The sequence below is a fragment of the Pseudophryne corroboree genome, chromosome 11 (genome assembly GCF_028390025.1).
Source record: "Pseudophryne corroboree isolate aPseCor3 chromosome 11, aPseCor3.hap2, whole genome shotgun sequence".
In the NCBI taxonomy this organism is placed as follows: Eukaryota; Metazoa; Chordata; class Amphibia; order Anura; family Myobatrachidae; genus Pseudophryne; species Pseudophryne corroboree.
This window is the reverse complement of record NC_086454.1, coordinates 223,366,737-223,383,226: the sequence shown is the minus strand read 5'-3', so window position 1 is coordinate 223,383,226 and position 16,490 is coordinate 223,366,737. Positions and strand designations below refer to the sequence as shown.

The window sequence follows — 16,490 nt, the reverse complement described above, 5'->3', positions numbered from 1 at the left end:
TTATCCCGATCTATGGAATCCGAAGAGGAAACGTCTGACTCAGTTCCACATTCCATCCTGAGTCCAGTGGTATTTGCTGCATCTCAAGTCTCCCCAGCTCCTCCTCCTGGTAAGACTTTTGTTTCCTCAGAACTCCGACCCAAGTTGCTGTCTTGGGCCCATCAATCCAAGTTCACTGGTCATCCCGGTGTTCTGAAAACCTTCAAGTTCCTCTCTGAGACATACTGGTGGCCAAAGATGAAAGCTGACATCAAGGATTTCGTGGCATCCTGTCCTAAGTGTGCGCAGCACAAGACTCCTCGTCAGTCTCCAGCAGGTCAGTTACAACCATTGTCTGTTCCTAGTCGCCCTTGGTCACACCTGTCCATGGACTTTATCTCCGACCTTCCTCCCTCTCAAGGATACAATACCATCTGGGTTGTAGTGGACAGATTTACCAAGATGGCCCATTTTGTTCCTCTCCAGGGTCTCCCTTCTGCCCCAAAACTCGCCCAAATCTTCCTACGGGAGATTTTCCGCTTACATGGTCTACCCTCAGAAATAATATCCGATCGAGGTGTACAGTTTGTAGCGAGGTTTTGGAGGGCTCTCTGTTCTGCCATGCAGGTTAAACTGAAGTTCTCGTCATCTTACCACCCTCAGACAAATGGGCAGACAGAAAGGGTAAATCAAGAACTAGAGACATTTTTAAGGTTGTATGTTTCATCTTCTCTGGATGACTGGTTGGATCTGCTCCCATGGGCCGAGTTTGCCCACAACTTCCGCTATCACACTGCTACTGAGACAACTCCATTCTTTGCAGTGTATGGGCAACAGCCTCGTGTTCCAGACTTCCAAGAACTCCCTCACATGGATGTTCCTGCTGCCACTACTGCCCTGAGTCAGTTCTCTTCAACCTGGAGGAAGATTCACATTTCTCTCAAAAAGGCCTCCAGCCGGTATAAATACTTTGCTGATCGCAAAAGACGCGCAGTTCCTAGCCTGAAACCTGGGGACAAGGTTTGGCTGTCTACCCGGAACCTCCGTCTTAGGGTCCCGTCTATGAAATTTGCACCACGTTTCATTGGCCCCTTTCCTGTCGAAAGAGTCATCAACCCTGTGGCCTACAAACTGAAGTTACCACCTTCTCTACGAATACCTAATGCTTTTCATGTTTCTCTCCTCAGACCTTTAGTCCTGAATCGGTTCCAAAGAGCTCTACCAGTTGGCCCCAAAGTTCGAACCCAGCGGGGCGTGGAGTTCGAAATTGGCAAAATTCTGGATTCCCGTTGCCGGTATGGACGTCTTCAATACCTTGTCGATTGGTCCGGTTATGGCCCAGAGGAGAGAAGTTGGGTAAATTCGTTGGATGTCCATGCTCCAAGGTTGGTCCGTGTCTTCCATAACACTCATCCTTCCAAGCCACGTGGGTGTTCAGTGCCCACCCTTAAAGGGGGGGGTACTGTCAGGAATCGACTCACCAAGCTGACATCTGTCCGCCGCTGCGGACTCCGTCCTGGGTCCCTGCGTTCATCTGTCATCCGCGTCTCTGCCATCAGACGCCATCCTGGGCCTGGGAGCGCTCCTGTGACAGCGGGCGTGTAGCACGCCGCGTTCCCGCTGGGCCGCGGCATGGGCGCCGCCATGACAGCCTCCAGCAGTCAGCATACGGCGGCCAATCCGGTGCTTGGCCGCACCCACTTTTCCTCACTCCACCAATGACTGTGCAACAGGGGGTATATATGAAGCTGCAGGATCAGTCTGCAGGCATCCTGAACTTTGTGTCACTCCTGCGACTCATGTGTAAGGATCTGGTTCCTGTTTCCTCCGTGTACCTGGATACCTACCTGCTGTTCCGTGTTCCTGGCTATCTACCTGAGACTCTGTACTCCTGGTTACTTCTCACAGCTCCGTGGAACTACAAGCCCCAGCAATACCTGCTTCCATCTACAGGCTTCACACTCACCACCATCTCTGTGTGCTTCAGCCTAGCAGTAGAGACTGACTCCAGGTGTGTTCCATCTCTCCACCTGTGATACAGCTTGCTTGCTGCCAGTGCCTCATCACCTGCACTGTGGACATTGTCAGTCTCCTGCCTCTGCTACCAGGTTTGCCATACAACACCATCTCTGCTGGCTCCACGTTTTAATCTGCTCTGGTTCCCATACCAGAATATTCTCTGCCAAGTTATACTCATCTGTGTTCATTCATCTGTTATCATTATTACCGGTTATCATTTCATCAGTCACCATTCATTCATTTGCCATACTTCTGTTACCATAGACTTTCAGCTTCCACGCTGCACTATTGACATTTGCATTTCTTATTGTTATTTTCTGCTGCCGTTTTGTGAATCATCTGTATAATAAATATCATTGCGCTCATGCGCAGAAACATAATCCAGCCTCCTCGCTTTCTCCCATCTACCTCCACTGACCCACTAGCGCCCCCTCCGGGGACACAGACAAAACCAAGTCTGACACCTAACATTGGTTTGATAAAACTGCAACAACCTAAGGAGAATGGGGGAGTGGGATTCCCCGATATTCAACAATATAATAAAGCAGCTATGTTTTGTTACTTGTCGGATTAGATATCTGGACAGGATAACTATGCTAACACTTTTTTGGAAAGGGCACTATTAGAGGGTGGTAATTTGATTTCCTCTTTACACCTCCATGACCAAGAGGTCCCACCCAACATACAAGACAATCCATTATTGTGGAACATAAAAAAAACTTGGCACTGGGTTAGAAATACAGCGGGCTTGAATTGTCATAAATTTCTACCATTCTTGGGCAATCCAGATTTTCAAGATAGTCAAGTGGCTTACCCGTTTAGAATATGGGAAGCGTTCGGCGGCGTCAGTGATTTAGGCTGCCTAGTTAATAGAACCTCACACCGGATTTTTACATTTAATGAAGCTGCGGAAAAATATAACACTTTGGTGGGATACCCTCTGGCCTTCCTGCAAGCTGCACATTATACTGCATCTGTGATACGGGTATTTTCTGAAAAAGATTGGGATAATCCAGTGGATACTCTCTTAAATAAATCCCCGTTGCTAAAAAGAGAAATTTCACAATATTATCAACACTTTAGGACCCCTTTGGTCCACTCGGCTTTATCTACAGGCATGGCACATCCCACTTTCTCGGATTATGCAATCAAAGTTCTTCTTGCTGCTCTCAATATGTCTTGCAAAACTTTAACTTCATCCATATATATAGAAATGTTTTTGAATATTTTCCATAGGGCCTACCTGTCCCCTCATAGGTCTGTGTGGGGAAACCAACACAGACCTTTACCCTTGCTTTTGGTCATGCCCGTTGGTAAGGAGATTTTGGCTGCAAGTAAAACAGTGTGCTGAAACCTCGTTACTAAATTATGTTCCCTTTACTGCGGAGTGGGCAATATTTGGCGTAGTCCCATCCTCAATGAGAGTTAGCAAAGGAGATAAACGTATCCTTCTAGCAATTAGTGCGGCGGCACGCAAGACCATTTTACAGGAATGGATATCTCCTTCCCCCTGACATTCTCTTTGTTTAAATGTAAACTCTTCTACCTTTTTAGAATGGATTATGTCAAAGTTAGCCTAGAAAAAGAATCTAAAGTAGAAAGGTTTTTTGCATTGTGGGAAAGCTATATTGCTACGCTATCTCTAGAGATGAAGAGACAAATCTATTATAGCCTGAAAAATACATCCTGGTATGTATTACGCTTGATAGACAACGATCCACTTGTGGAAATTGACCCCAATCACACATAGTGTATCTTTGGTGAGGGATGCATTACATATGATTGCTCTTGATGCGGGGTATGTTTGGGGGTGGGGGTAGGGGGTGGGGGGCAGGGGGGGTTGAGAGAGAAATGGTTTTCATTTCATATTTTTTTTCTGTTTATTTCTCTTCTGCATGAAGATATGATCCGTACAGTGTAAAATGTTCTGCATACTTTTTTCCCCACACTTTATTATCAAGAGAAAGTTCTGTATTATGCTATAGTGAATTTCTTGACACTGATATGCATTGAACTGTTTGAACCTTTCCAAATACTAATATTTAGTCTCTGTATGGAATATACTTTTTGAAACATAATGCTGTTCTATATCTTATATCTTTAACTCTGTACGTATTGTAATTTGTATATATATTGTACAATGATGCAACTGTACAGTTTATACTGTATCTCAAATGTTTTTATTGTAAAACATGCAGTGCTTTAATAAAAAACTTTTTGAAAAAAACAAACAAACTACAGGTCCCATCATGCCTTGCAACAGTTTTGCAATTAGGAAATGCTAAAACTGTGGCAGGCATGCTGGGATGTGTAGTTTTACAACATCTGGAGAGCCACAAGTTAGCCAGGCCTGCTTTGGGGAAACTGGATTTTGACCAGTGTGTGGTTTCATTCATATAAAGTATATTAGCTAAACTTTGCAAACAACATTCTAAAGATGGAACGAGTTGTGAAATTGTTACACGACACATCATTACCTGAATTAGGGAGTGTATTAAAAAGATTTTGATTTAGACTTTTTTTTAAATTCCACTTTTTTGAGTCAGAAAATACCTTCATATACAGGCCCCATACCTAGAATATGTCCTGAAGATGGTTGACTTATAGCCACAGAATCTGCCTGTGTTGTCCCCTGAGATGCCTGGTGCACAATTTCTTGCAGCTGTCCCATTGTTTGGGAGGATGTGGCCACTGAGGTCTCCATTCATTAGGTAAAAGAGAACAAAACTTTTTAGGAAAATAAAAGTATGAGTCTTTAAATTTGGGAAATAATTTAGAAATTAAAAATTACCTGTGGTTACAGACGTTTTGCGCTGAACTTTGGTCATGACAGTGGCAGGAGTCCCAGTGGGTGCAGATTCAGTGGCTGGTGGGGCTTTGACAAAATGGACATGAACAAAATTAACACCCCTCATATTACTGCCATAAAAACTATTTCTTCCAAGTATGGCAAAGCGGCGTTTAGTTAAATGAAAAAATTGGTGCCAAACTGGGACAAGAGCATTTTGCATCCATCCAATTTTAAACATTTCTGTGAAAATTGTGTTATGTTATTCCTTTAAACAAACAATATTTCACAAAGCGCAACAAATGAGGAGTTAATAAAGAGGAAAACAAATATTAACTTAAAAAAAACAGCACCACCGCGAAAAATGAGTTAACTCAATATACATGTTTAAGAGCAATCAGCAGTGTGCATCAAATACCGACAATAGTACAAGTGGACTTTACCAGCGATAATCCGCTGCACGGGGGGTCACTGCAACAGGTTGACAAATTGCACTAGCCACCCCAACTTCTACAAATGTACACGGAAGGCATTTTACTAATTATAGAGAAAAAAGAAACAAAAAACTGCGGAAAAACCACCCACACCTTTGCCAGCCTGACTTTTCCCTCTGAGCTCAACCCTTTTCTTTTTCCAAATACATGAAGTGGGTTAGGAGGAGCCAGTAGTGCGCTTAGCACTTTCAGAAGCAGTAGGTGCCCTTTGGAGTGCGCTACTCTGCCCTGGTTGGTCACCTGACGCACTTGAAGCCTTAAACAAAAATAAAAAGACAATAGAAAAGTAGATTAACACCTGTCGGGTGATAGGAACGTACCCAAAGTAGTAGCCTGGCCCCATTTGGCTGAATCCACGCCACCTTCCACACCTTCAACCAAAACCGTGTCAAAGTGGATGTGCATCTTTTCTTCCCATTTGTTGAAATTGATAGCGATGGAGGATCCACCACCAGTCCCCTGGGTGCGTCAGGCTAGATGAGCCATTTTATCCTTTGTGATTTTTTTGCAGTCCCTCCAGCGCTTAACATAGAAACATAGAATTTGTCGGCAGATAAGAACCACTTGGCCCATCTAGTCTGCCCCTTTTTTTTTTTTTTTACATTATTTTTATCTCTAACCTTATTTGATCCTTATTTCTTTGTAAGGATATCCTTATGTCTATCCCATGCATGTTTAAATTGCTCTACTGTCTTAGCCTCTACCACCTCTGATGGGAGGCTATTCCACTTGTCCACTACCCTTTCTGTGAAATAATTTTTCCGCAAATTTCCCCTGAACCTCCCCCTCTCCAGCCTCAGTGCATGTCCTCGTGTCCGCTTCTTACAGTTCTCAATAGTCAGGATTCGGACCCCCTCTGCGCTCACTTTTTTGCCAATTTGTGACCATATTTTGGACTTCCGATTATGTGTGGTCGAAGATGCCAGAGTGCCCGTTAGCCTTTTATAGTTTTCAATTACATGTGTGACAAGTAAATCATTTTCTTTTTTAGAGAATCTGGACGCCTTCACAACAGCCACGTTATCATCAGAATCCTCATCCACAGAAGACTGGCCCTTGTGTTTTTTTACTTTTCTTGCCTCTATTCAAGCCACTTTTCTGGCCTGACGGTGGGGATACCCATTCTTCACTGCTTGAAGCAGCATCAGTGCCACTTTCCTCCAGATCCAATTGAGCCTCCGGGTCACTATGTGTAGATGACATACTGTATTCAAAACAAATGTATTTTTATAAAATTATAATTAGGTAACCAGATCACTTACCTAAAAAAGATGATAGTACCCCACAACAGCACCACTGGAAGTACAGTCCTGAAAACCACTGTTGGAAAATAATTTTAAAAAAATTAAGCAAAACCAATGCACATGGGTAATGCTGCTGGGAGGAGGGAAAAAGGGCAAAACTGCACTGTCACAGAGGGAAAACAACTGCATCAGACATAGGACAGCACATGTGACAGGGGACGAAGGAAAGAAGACATCACACAGGGTTCAATCTGCTACAGCAAGGCACATGGGTAATGCTGCTGTGGGGAGGCAAAATGGCGAAAGTACACTGTCACAGAGGGAAAACAACCGCATCAGACATTGGACAGCACATGTAACAGGGGAGGTAGGAAAGAAGACATCTCATAGGGTCCAATCTGCTAAAGCTAGGCACATGGGTAATGCTTCTAGGGGTGGGGCAAAAAAGGTGAAACTGCACTGTCACAGAGGGAAAACAACTGCATCAGACATAGGACGGCACATGTAACAGGGGAGGTAGGAAAGAAGACATCTCACAGGGTCCAATCTGCTAAAGCTAGGCACATGGGTAATGCTGCTAGGGGTGGGGCAAAAAAGGTGAAACTGCACTGTCACAGAGGGAAAACAACCGCATCAGACATAGGACGGCACATGTAACAGGGGAGGAAGGCAACACACCAGGGTTGTGCAAAGCAAAAAAAAACAAAAAAAAAACATCATGTGTGTTGTAATACAGGATTTAAACCAAGCAACAAATTGATGGCTTAGATTTGTTTACAGTCGGGAATATTAAACAGCATTGCGTAACATGGACCACACCCCACACAAAATTATCTCCATGCACATTTTAGAACTGCAACACCTTCACACTCACAAGCTTTAAAACAAATGCATAAGTTTTCATCCAGGCAAGGTACTACTAAACTCCAATCACATGTGCTACTGAATACACCCTTCTCTAGAAAAAAAAACAGTGCACATTTCAGCAAATCAGAGCCGTAACTAGCTATGGGCAAGAGGGGCATTGCATACAGCGCAATGCGCTGTGAGGCGGAGGAATCTCCGCAGACACCCTTCTCCCCACAGCTGCGCTACTCAGAGAGGGTACAGCGGGAGCAGCGGCGGACAGGGCAGTGCATCCCTTTATTACAGAGCGAGCGGGGGATCCAGTACTGGCACCCGTGCTCCGGCTGCTAAATAGCACGTGTCATAGGCGGGGGGCAGTGCATCCGATCACCATGGTGATCATGTGGGGTGGAGGCATGGTGGGTGAGAGGAGCGGGAGCCATGAATGCTGATGGAGAGTGTCGGCGGGCTCCAGCAGTGATGGATTGCACTGCTACCCTTCCTTCTCTCCCCTCAGCGCTGCTGCACACTCACTGACTGAGTCTGGGATGCTGGCACTGCAGTGTAGACAGAAAAGGATGGGTGGAGCCAAAGATAGCACCCGCCCCATTCAGAAGTCAGGACCCGGAGGACAAGCTGCTCGTGTTCAAAGCTCCTTGCTGGCTGCTCTATAGAGCCTGAGATGCTGCTGTACCCTCTGCTCCTATATGGTACGTCACTGTACAGCTGTCTCTTCTTTACACATTATATGTGTCACTATACCCCCTCACTCTCCCCACGCTGTGTGTGTGACACTGTCACCTCCAGGCCCCAGTGTGTCACCATTTCCCCTTCTCCCCCTTTCCAAGCTGTGTGTATGTGTGTGTGTGTGTGACCCTGTACCCTCCAGGCCCCACCAGTGTGACACCATTCCCCCCCCCCTCCTCAAGCTGTGTGTGTGACCATGTACCCTCCAGGCCCCACAAGTGTGTCACCATTCCCCCCCCCCCTTCCCAAGCTGTGTGTGTCTGTGTGACCCTGTACCCTCCAGGCCCCACCAGTGTGTCACCATTTCCACCCCCTCCCCAAGCTGTGTGTATGTGTGACCCAGTGCCGTAACTAGGTGTGTGCTCTGGGGGTGCACCCGCTAGTACACACAGGAAGCGGGCAAGCAGGCTATTAGTATTTACTCTGTAGGCGCCGCCGTCCCCCATCGCTGTCAGCCAAATTTGGAAACAGCAGTGCCGCGCTGCACTGCGCTCCCACCCAGCATTTCAAGCCGGGGATGCGAATGGCATTCTGGGAGTGGCAGCGGGAGAACGGAGAAGAGGAGCAGCCAGCAGGTCACTGCAGCAGTGCATCTCGGCGTTGGGAGTGGCCACAAATGCCACGGCGCTGCATCCCCTCCTTCCTGACAGCGCCCCTGAGAGAACTTGCCCTCGGCAGTGTCGCACACATGACCTGCCAGAGGAAGAGTCCAGCGCAGGAGCGGAGGCAGCGTGGGTTGAGTCACAGAGCGGGGTGGGGGTGGTTACAGCTGGAAGTTGGGAACACACACTTTGATCAGCGCCTGCACAGTCCACCCACTCTCTGCTCCCCTCACTACTCCCTACTCTCACCCTCACTGATCCCTACACCCACTCTCTCTGTTACCCTCACTCACCCACCAACATTGCTCCCTACTCTCACCCTTACTGATCCCTACACCCACTCTCTCTGTTACCCTTACTCACCCACCAACATTGCTCCCTACTCTGCGCTCTACGCTGTCTGCTGTAATGTGTAAAAAGAGGACTCTATCTGCCGTAATGTGTAAAAAGGGGGACACTGTCTGCCGTAGTGTGTAAAAGGGGGACGCTGTCTGCCGTAATGTGTAAAAAGGGGGACGCTGTCTGCCGTAGTGTGTAAAAGGGAGACGCTGTCTGCCATAATGTGGCTGCCGTAATGTGTAAAAAGGGGACGCTGTCTGCCATAATGTGTAAAATGGGGATGCTGTCTGCCGTAATGTGTAAAAAGGGGGACGCTGTCTGCCGTAATGTGTAAAAGGGGGACGCTGTCTGCCGTAATGTGTAAAAAGGACTGTCTGCCGTAATGTGTAAAAGGGGCTCTACCTGGTGTAGTGGCGCTACTGTGCAGCGTAATTTGAATAATGGAGACTACTGTGCGCCGTAGTATGAATTGGTATTATTTTGTGGCCCCACCCCTTCCCCACGAAGCCACGCCCCAATATATTTTTCACGTGCCTACGGCGCGCACTGCTCCTATCTTGCATGGGGGGGCGCCAATGCCGTTCCTTGCACACAGCACTAAAATGCCTAGTTACGGCACTGCAGAAAATACAGGATTCTCTAACTCACCCATACAAGATATCTATACCAAAGACATTTTTGCACATGTAAAGTAATTTATATTGTGGTGTATAACAGTAAAAATCCAAACTTGAAAAACAACAAACCATTGCTAAAACCTATTTTGGGATGAGGAATAAGCACATTTGTATATGAGTAGAAAGAAAAAAACAAACATCCAGCGCACACACATTTATATTTTTCAGAATACACAAACAAGTTTTATTTGCTTGCAAAACAATTGCCATTAGTGAGGACAAGTAAATACTTTTTCACAGGAAATAACAAATTCAGAGGGCTCCCCTGCGGAGTCACAATTTGGGAAGATGCACTTGCACCTGTGTTCTCCTCTGTGGGGAGGCAAATGGCAGAGTGCCTCACCCGTACTCGCACTTTATAAGCTCGGCTTCAGCGCGGGATAACAGGGCGGTAAAATAACTCTCCGCCTTAACCAGTCCCCGACATGCATATTTATGACAGCGATTCCGCCCCGATTTGAATAGCTAACATAACTGGCCACTGCCGCCAAACCAAATGGCGCGATGAGCGCAAATACGAACTGTCAAGAATTAGATATACACAGCACCATCAATTGAATTGACCCCATTGAATGGTTATGCTAAACCTATATGTGTTATGAGTTAATGTGGGCCAGGGAGACTGAGTTAGTGTTGTCTCTGTTGTATCCCTATACAGTTGTACATCCTTGTCCTATGGATATATTGCAAACAAATGTTGTTAAGGCTTGTCTTGAGAAAAATTCACATTAATGAATCGAAATGTTGACTGTCAAAAACCATGAATTCATCTGAATAAAACCTGTTTGAATTGTTTGAAGTTTATTGCAATTGGAGAGTGCCCAACCATACATTTGGAAACTACGACTATGTGTATGTGTGTATATATGTATGTATATATGCATATGTGGTGAGAGAGCTTGTCTTTCACTTGAATTACCCACATTCTTGTGGGATCAGCTCCCACCATGGAGGCTAAAGTAAAACCTGTGCAGTCTGCACTAGCAGTGGAGGTTTGGAATTCCAGGTTTTCCAAGCTGCACAGATCCAGCAGGAACTCATCACTGAGAGACAGGAAGGTTTAAAACTCTCATACACGACTGTTCTGTGCACTGATGCCAGCAGTAGCCAGTAAGTAGGCCAGAGTGGCAAGTACTGATGATATTAACTGTGCCAGGGAAGCACAGCGCATTGGGGCTGCATGCCATTGCAGCAGACTGACCATTAAGCACTTTAGTGCTGGGACATTTGTTTGGACCTGTCTGTTTAATTTCATGTGCATGTTTGTCCAGACTTACAGTATATCTATTGTTACAGGATATTCAATCGCCATTTTAGGTATTTGAATAAATAAATGTATCTTATAAATATGCTCAAAACCATTTAAACAAGCTAATCAACACACTAATACATATGGCAACAGTAGTTTGAAGAAATCTATGACTTGCAAACTTCCTTTGTTCTAGGGCACAGGTTCCCAGGACCCCACACAGAGCATGTTTTGTAGATCTCCACACAGAATCACAAGTGAAATAATTAGCTCCACCTGTGGACCTTTTAAAATGTGGGTGAGTAATTAATACACCTGTGGACCTGTTGCGTTACCTACAAAACATGCACTGTGTGGGGTTCTGAGGACCGAGTTTGAGAACCTGTGTTCTAGGGAATAGGATTGCCACCTAGCAACAGCTGGTGGGTTATGTAGTAAGCACCCTGATTTTCCACTGGAAGGCAGGGAAGTGACATTTCTAAATCACCAACCTGCCGACACTAACAGTGACGTTGCACTTGCCCAGCAGGCTAGGTTGGGCACAGGTCACATGCACACTAGCAGCTGGATGGGGCTAACACTCACTGAATCAGATTTTTCAAAGCTTACTGGTAGCAATCCTAATAACAAGAACACCTCAGGGTGAATATTGTGTGTGTTGGAACAAAGGAAAGTAATACCTACACATTTAGATCTGAACTGACTGAACCATTTATTTAGGCATACAGTACTAGTGAGGCTTGTGAAAGGCAAACCCTGAGAAGAAATAACAGATAGATAGATAGATAGATAGATAGATAGATAGATAGATAGATAGATAGATAGATAGATAGTCCTCACAATGGTCTGGCACTCTCCTATCCACCTGGGTCACTGGCTCCGGTGCCTTCCTCAAGGATTGTGTGTCCTCATATATCTATATATATATATCTACAAAGGAATACTCCCCTCAGTCCAGTATGGTACTTGGTGGAAGAAAATAGGCGGCACTCCAAGGTCTTTTTGAATAAACTTATATTGAAAGATTACAGCATAGTGCAACGTTTCAAGACCATTCCGGTCTTTTCGTCAGGCTGTGCATATTGAACAATGATACAATTGACTAAAAAATCATTGTTCAATATGCACAGCCTGACGAAAAGACCGGAATGGTCTTGAAACGTTGCACTATGCTGTAATCTTTCAATATAAGTTTATTCAAAAAGACCTTGGAGTGCTGCCTATTTTCTTCCACCAAGTACCATACTGGACTGAGGGGAGTATTCCTTTGTTTATATGCTGCATGAGGAGGGCACCCGGGCATAACCATTTACTTTTCATCCAGAGTGCCGGATAAAACACTCCTATATATATATATATATATATATATATATACACACACAGTTGTGCTCATAAGTTTACATACCCTAGTAGAATTTGTGATTTTCTGGCCATTTGTCAGAAAATGTGAATGATAACTCACAAGCTTTTCTTTCACTCATGGTTAGTGGTTGAGTGAAGCCATTTATTGTCAAACAACTGTGTTTACTCTTTTTAAATCATAATGACAACAGAAACTACCCAAATGACCCTGATCAAAAGTTTACATACCCTGGAGATTTTGGCCTGATAACATGCACAAGTTGACACACAGGTTTGAATGTCTACTAAAGGTAACCATCCTCACCTGTGATCTGTTTACTTGTAATTAGTGTGTGTGTATAAAAGGTCAGAGAGTTTCTGGACTCCTGAAAGACCCTTGCATCCTTCATCCAGTGCTGCACTGACGTGTCTGGATTCTGAGTCATGGGGAAAGCAAAAGATTTGTCAAAGGATCTGTGGAAAAAGATAATTGAACTGTATAAAACAGGAAAGGGATATAAAAACATATCCAAGCAATTGAGAATGCCAATCAGCAGTGTTCAAACTCTAATTAAGAAGTGGAAAATTAGGGATTCTGTGGAAACCAAATCACGGTCAGGTAGACCAACAAAAATTTCAGCCACAACTGCCAGGAAAATTGTTCGGGATGCAAAGGAAAATCCACAAATAACTTCAGCTGAAATACAGGACTCTCTGAAAAAAAGTGGTGTGGTTGTTTCAAGATGCACAATAAGGAGGCATTTGAAGAAAAATGGGCTGCATGGTCGAGTCGCCAGAAGAAAACCATTCCTACGCAAATGCCACAAAGCATCCCGCTTACAATACTCCAAACAGCACAGTGACAAGCCTCAAAACTTCTGGAACAAAGTCATTTGGAGTGATGAAACCAAAATTGAACTTTTTGGCCACAACCATAAACGTTACATTTGGAGAGGAGTCAACAAGGCCTATGATGAAAGGTACACCATTCCTACTGTGAAACACGGAGGTGGATCACTGATGTTTTGGGGAAGTGTGAGCTACAAAGGCACTGGAAACTTGGGCAAAATTGATGGCAAGATGAATGCAGCATGTTATCAGAAAATACTGGAGGAAAATTTGTACTCATCAGCCCGGAAGCTGCGCATGGGACGTACTTGGACGTTCCAACATGACAATGATCCAAAACACAAGGCCAAGTCGACCTGTCATTGGCTACAGCAGAATAAAGTGAAGGTTCTGGAGTGGTTATCTCAGTCTCCTGACCTCAATATCATTGAGCCACTCTGGGGAGATCTCAAACGTGCAGTTCATGCAAGACAGCCCAAGAATTTACAGGAACTGGAGGCTTTTTGCCAAGAAGAATGGGCAGATTTACCATCTGAGAAAATAAAGAGCCTCATCCACAACTACCACAAAAGACTTCAAGCTGTCATTGATGTTAAAGGGGGCAATACACGGTATTAAGAACTGGGGTATGTAAACTTTTGATCAGGGTCATTTGTCATAATGATTTAAAAAGAGTAAACACAGTTGTTTGACAATAAATGGCTTCACCCAACCACTAACCATGAGTGAAAGAAAAGTTTCATATTCTCTGACAAATGGCCAGAAAATCAGAAATTCTGATAGGGTATGTAAACTTATGAGCACAACTGTATATATATATATGTATATATATATATTCACTCTTTTAACTCTGGTTATATTTTTATATTTGCATCATATAACATATATAAGCAGAATAAGAAATGGAAGTTAGAATAACTTTATTAGAATTTTAGACAATTGCAGAGAATGGGTGTTATGTGGCTGGAATGGGGCTGGTTGGTTAATAGCCTGGCAGCTGTGTTTTGAACCAGCTGTAAGCCGTGCAATTATTTTGCTGGGAAACCAAGGTAGGGGGCATCGCAGTAGTCTAACAATACAAATGCATGTATGACTTTTGGCAGATCCTCAGAGGGATTTAAGTGTTTGATTCTGGATATGTATGTTCCTCAGATAAAAAAAATGAGGATTTAATTGTGGCTGTTGTCTAATGTTTAAGTGTCAAGCCTACTTCCTGAACAATGGCAAGATTCCATACATGATCAGTGTTTTATAATTCTGAGTTCTCAAGTGTAAGTCCAGTTGGTTGGCTATGCTTGTCCTTTGATGTCAAGGTCCTATCATAAAGACCTCTGTTTTACAAAGATTCAGCAGCAGCTAACTAGCACTCATCCACACCAGGAGCTCAGCTAAACAGCCATTTAGGATTGTTATTAGGTTCTCAGTATCCAGAGCAAAGGAGTTGTGTATTGTCTGCATAGAAATGGTAGACTAGACCATGGCACCTGGTTATTTCACCCATTGGTAGCATGTATTCTATAAAGAGAATGGTGTATAGTATAGAACAGTGATGGGGAACCTTTGACTTTCTAGCTGTTGTTGAATTACACATCCCAGCATGCCCTGCTACAATTTTAGCATGGCCAAATAGCAAAACTGTAGCAGGGTATGCTGAGATGTGTAGTTCAACAACAGCTGGAGTGCGAAAGGTTCCTCATCACTGGTATAGAACCTTGTGGAACACCACATGGCAGTGGCACTGGTCCAGACAAAACTCTCTGTGAGCTGCCAGTGAGAAATGATTTGAATCAGCTAAGGACTTTGCCATCCAGTCCACACAATTTTTTCAGGTACTCAATCAGAATCCCATGACCCACAGTATCAAATGCTGCAGAGAGATCCAGAAGGATTCAGATTGAACAGTCACATCTGTCTCTTGCCATCAGATAATTTAATACACACAACCCCCCCACACACACATATATACACACATACACATATGTACACAACTACAGAATAAAGTCTTGGTAAACTGACTTTTTCAGCTATATTTGTCCTGTTTTCCAAAAATGGATGACAAAAATATATTATAAAGAAACCTTTGTTTTGCAAGTAAATAAACAGAAAAAGTTGAGGCTTCTCAATGTCTAGGGTCCTCTGTACCCAGACTCTTTTATCTTCATGTCCCTCAGTGGGCCTGAAAAGATAATAGACTAATGGCTGGAAGAGTAACCAATAGAGAGCAACAGCTACTTTGTAATTTTATTTTTATTTTTGGGGGGAGGGCGCTGTCGCTAAGTGGCAATCCTATTTCCTAGAACAAAGGAAGTTTGCAGGTCATAGATTCCTGCAAACTACTGTTTGTCCGACAGGAGGATTGCCACCTAGCAACAGCTGGTAGGCAGACTACCACACACCTGTTGGTTGTTCTGAGACACCTAATCTTTTCTTCATCATAAGTCTCCAATAATGTTAAGCACATGACCACATTGATGACAAATGAGCCTTTTATATAATTATTTGTAAGGGAAGACCTTCTGAGGTTCCTTCATTTTGGTAACTCCTCTCAAAAGTAGCCTTTGAGTAGTGTCATATCCATTGAAGTTGAGGGTATATCAGTGTGTGAGGTAAATTTCCCATCAAGCTAATTGGAGGGTATAGGAGGTAAGCCTCCTTATCACCAGTCTCCATAGTATTTTGACAATGCACGTGCAGATGACCAGCTTGCAGCGTGCATGATAGCTTGACGTGGCAAGATCTTAAAGCAGCTTTAGAAGCAGTGTCACTCAGTAAAGTGAAGCCTTTAAATTTAGAAATATCAATACCAAACACTATCATGTGACAATATATCCTGTAAGGGTGGAGGGTTTAGCTGTACAGAAAGGTTTTCTAAACTTAATAAATAATTGCTGTATATTGTAACAAGTCGGGTAAGAGCAAGGTAATTAGATAAACAGGAGACAATGTAATGGTTTGGTTCTCTATCATTTTTACTTTTTCTAATTCTACTAAGAATTCTACATAAGAGATGTTTTGGTTTGACCCTTGAGAATAATTTGATAGACTTTTGGGGGTTGAGAAATGTTTTTGAGAAAACTAATAGGGTAAGCTCAACTCTTATTTGCAAATGCTAAAGCTAAGAGGGAAGTCAGTGTCTTAGTAATAGACAAAATAGATAATAAGGAAATCAAGGTAGTCAAAGAGAGGAAAAGAAATCTGCAAGTTAGATAATATTTGCAGGCAGGTTTATTGCTTTTAGAATTATGTTCCTTTCTATGATCTCCTGCATAATGTCCAAATCTGCCATGCAAAGGAACTTTAAAAGATTTTCTCTATT

General features: G+C 43.8%; 1 long non-coding RNA gene across 1 annotated transcript; it reads right to left on the bottom strand.

Annotated features, from left to right (window-relative positions):
• Positions 1–4,578: 4,578 nt before the first annotated feature.
• LOC134969356 (uncharacterized) lies at positions 4,579–6,600 on the bottom strand. Its single transcript, XR_010189454.1, has 3 exons — positions 6,543–6,600; positions 4,790–4,873; positions 4,579–4,696 (listed from the first exon to the last, which is right to left on the bottom strand). It is a non-coding gene; the product is annotated as an uncharacterized LOC134969356 (long non-coding RNA).
• Positions 6,601–16,490: the final 9,890 nt, after the last annotated feature.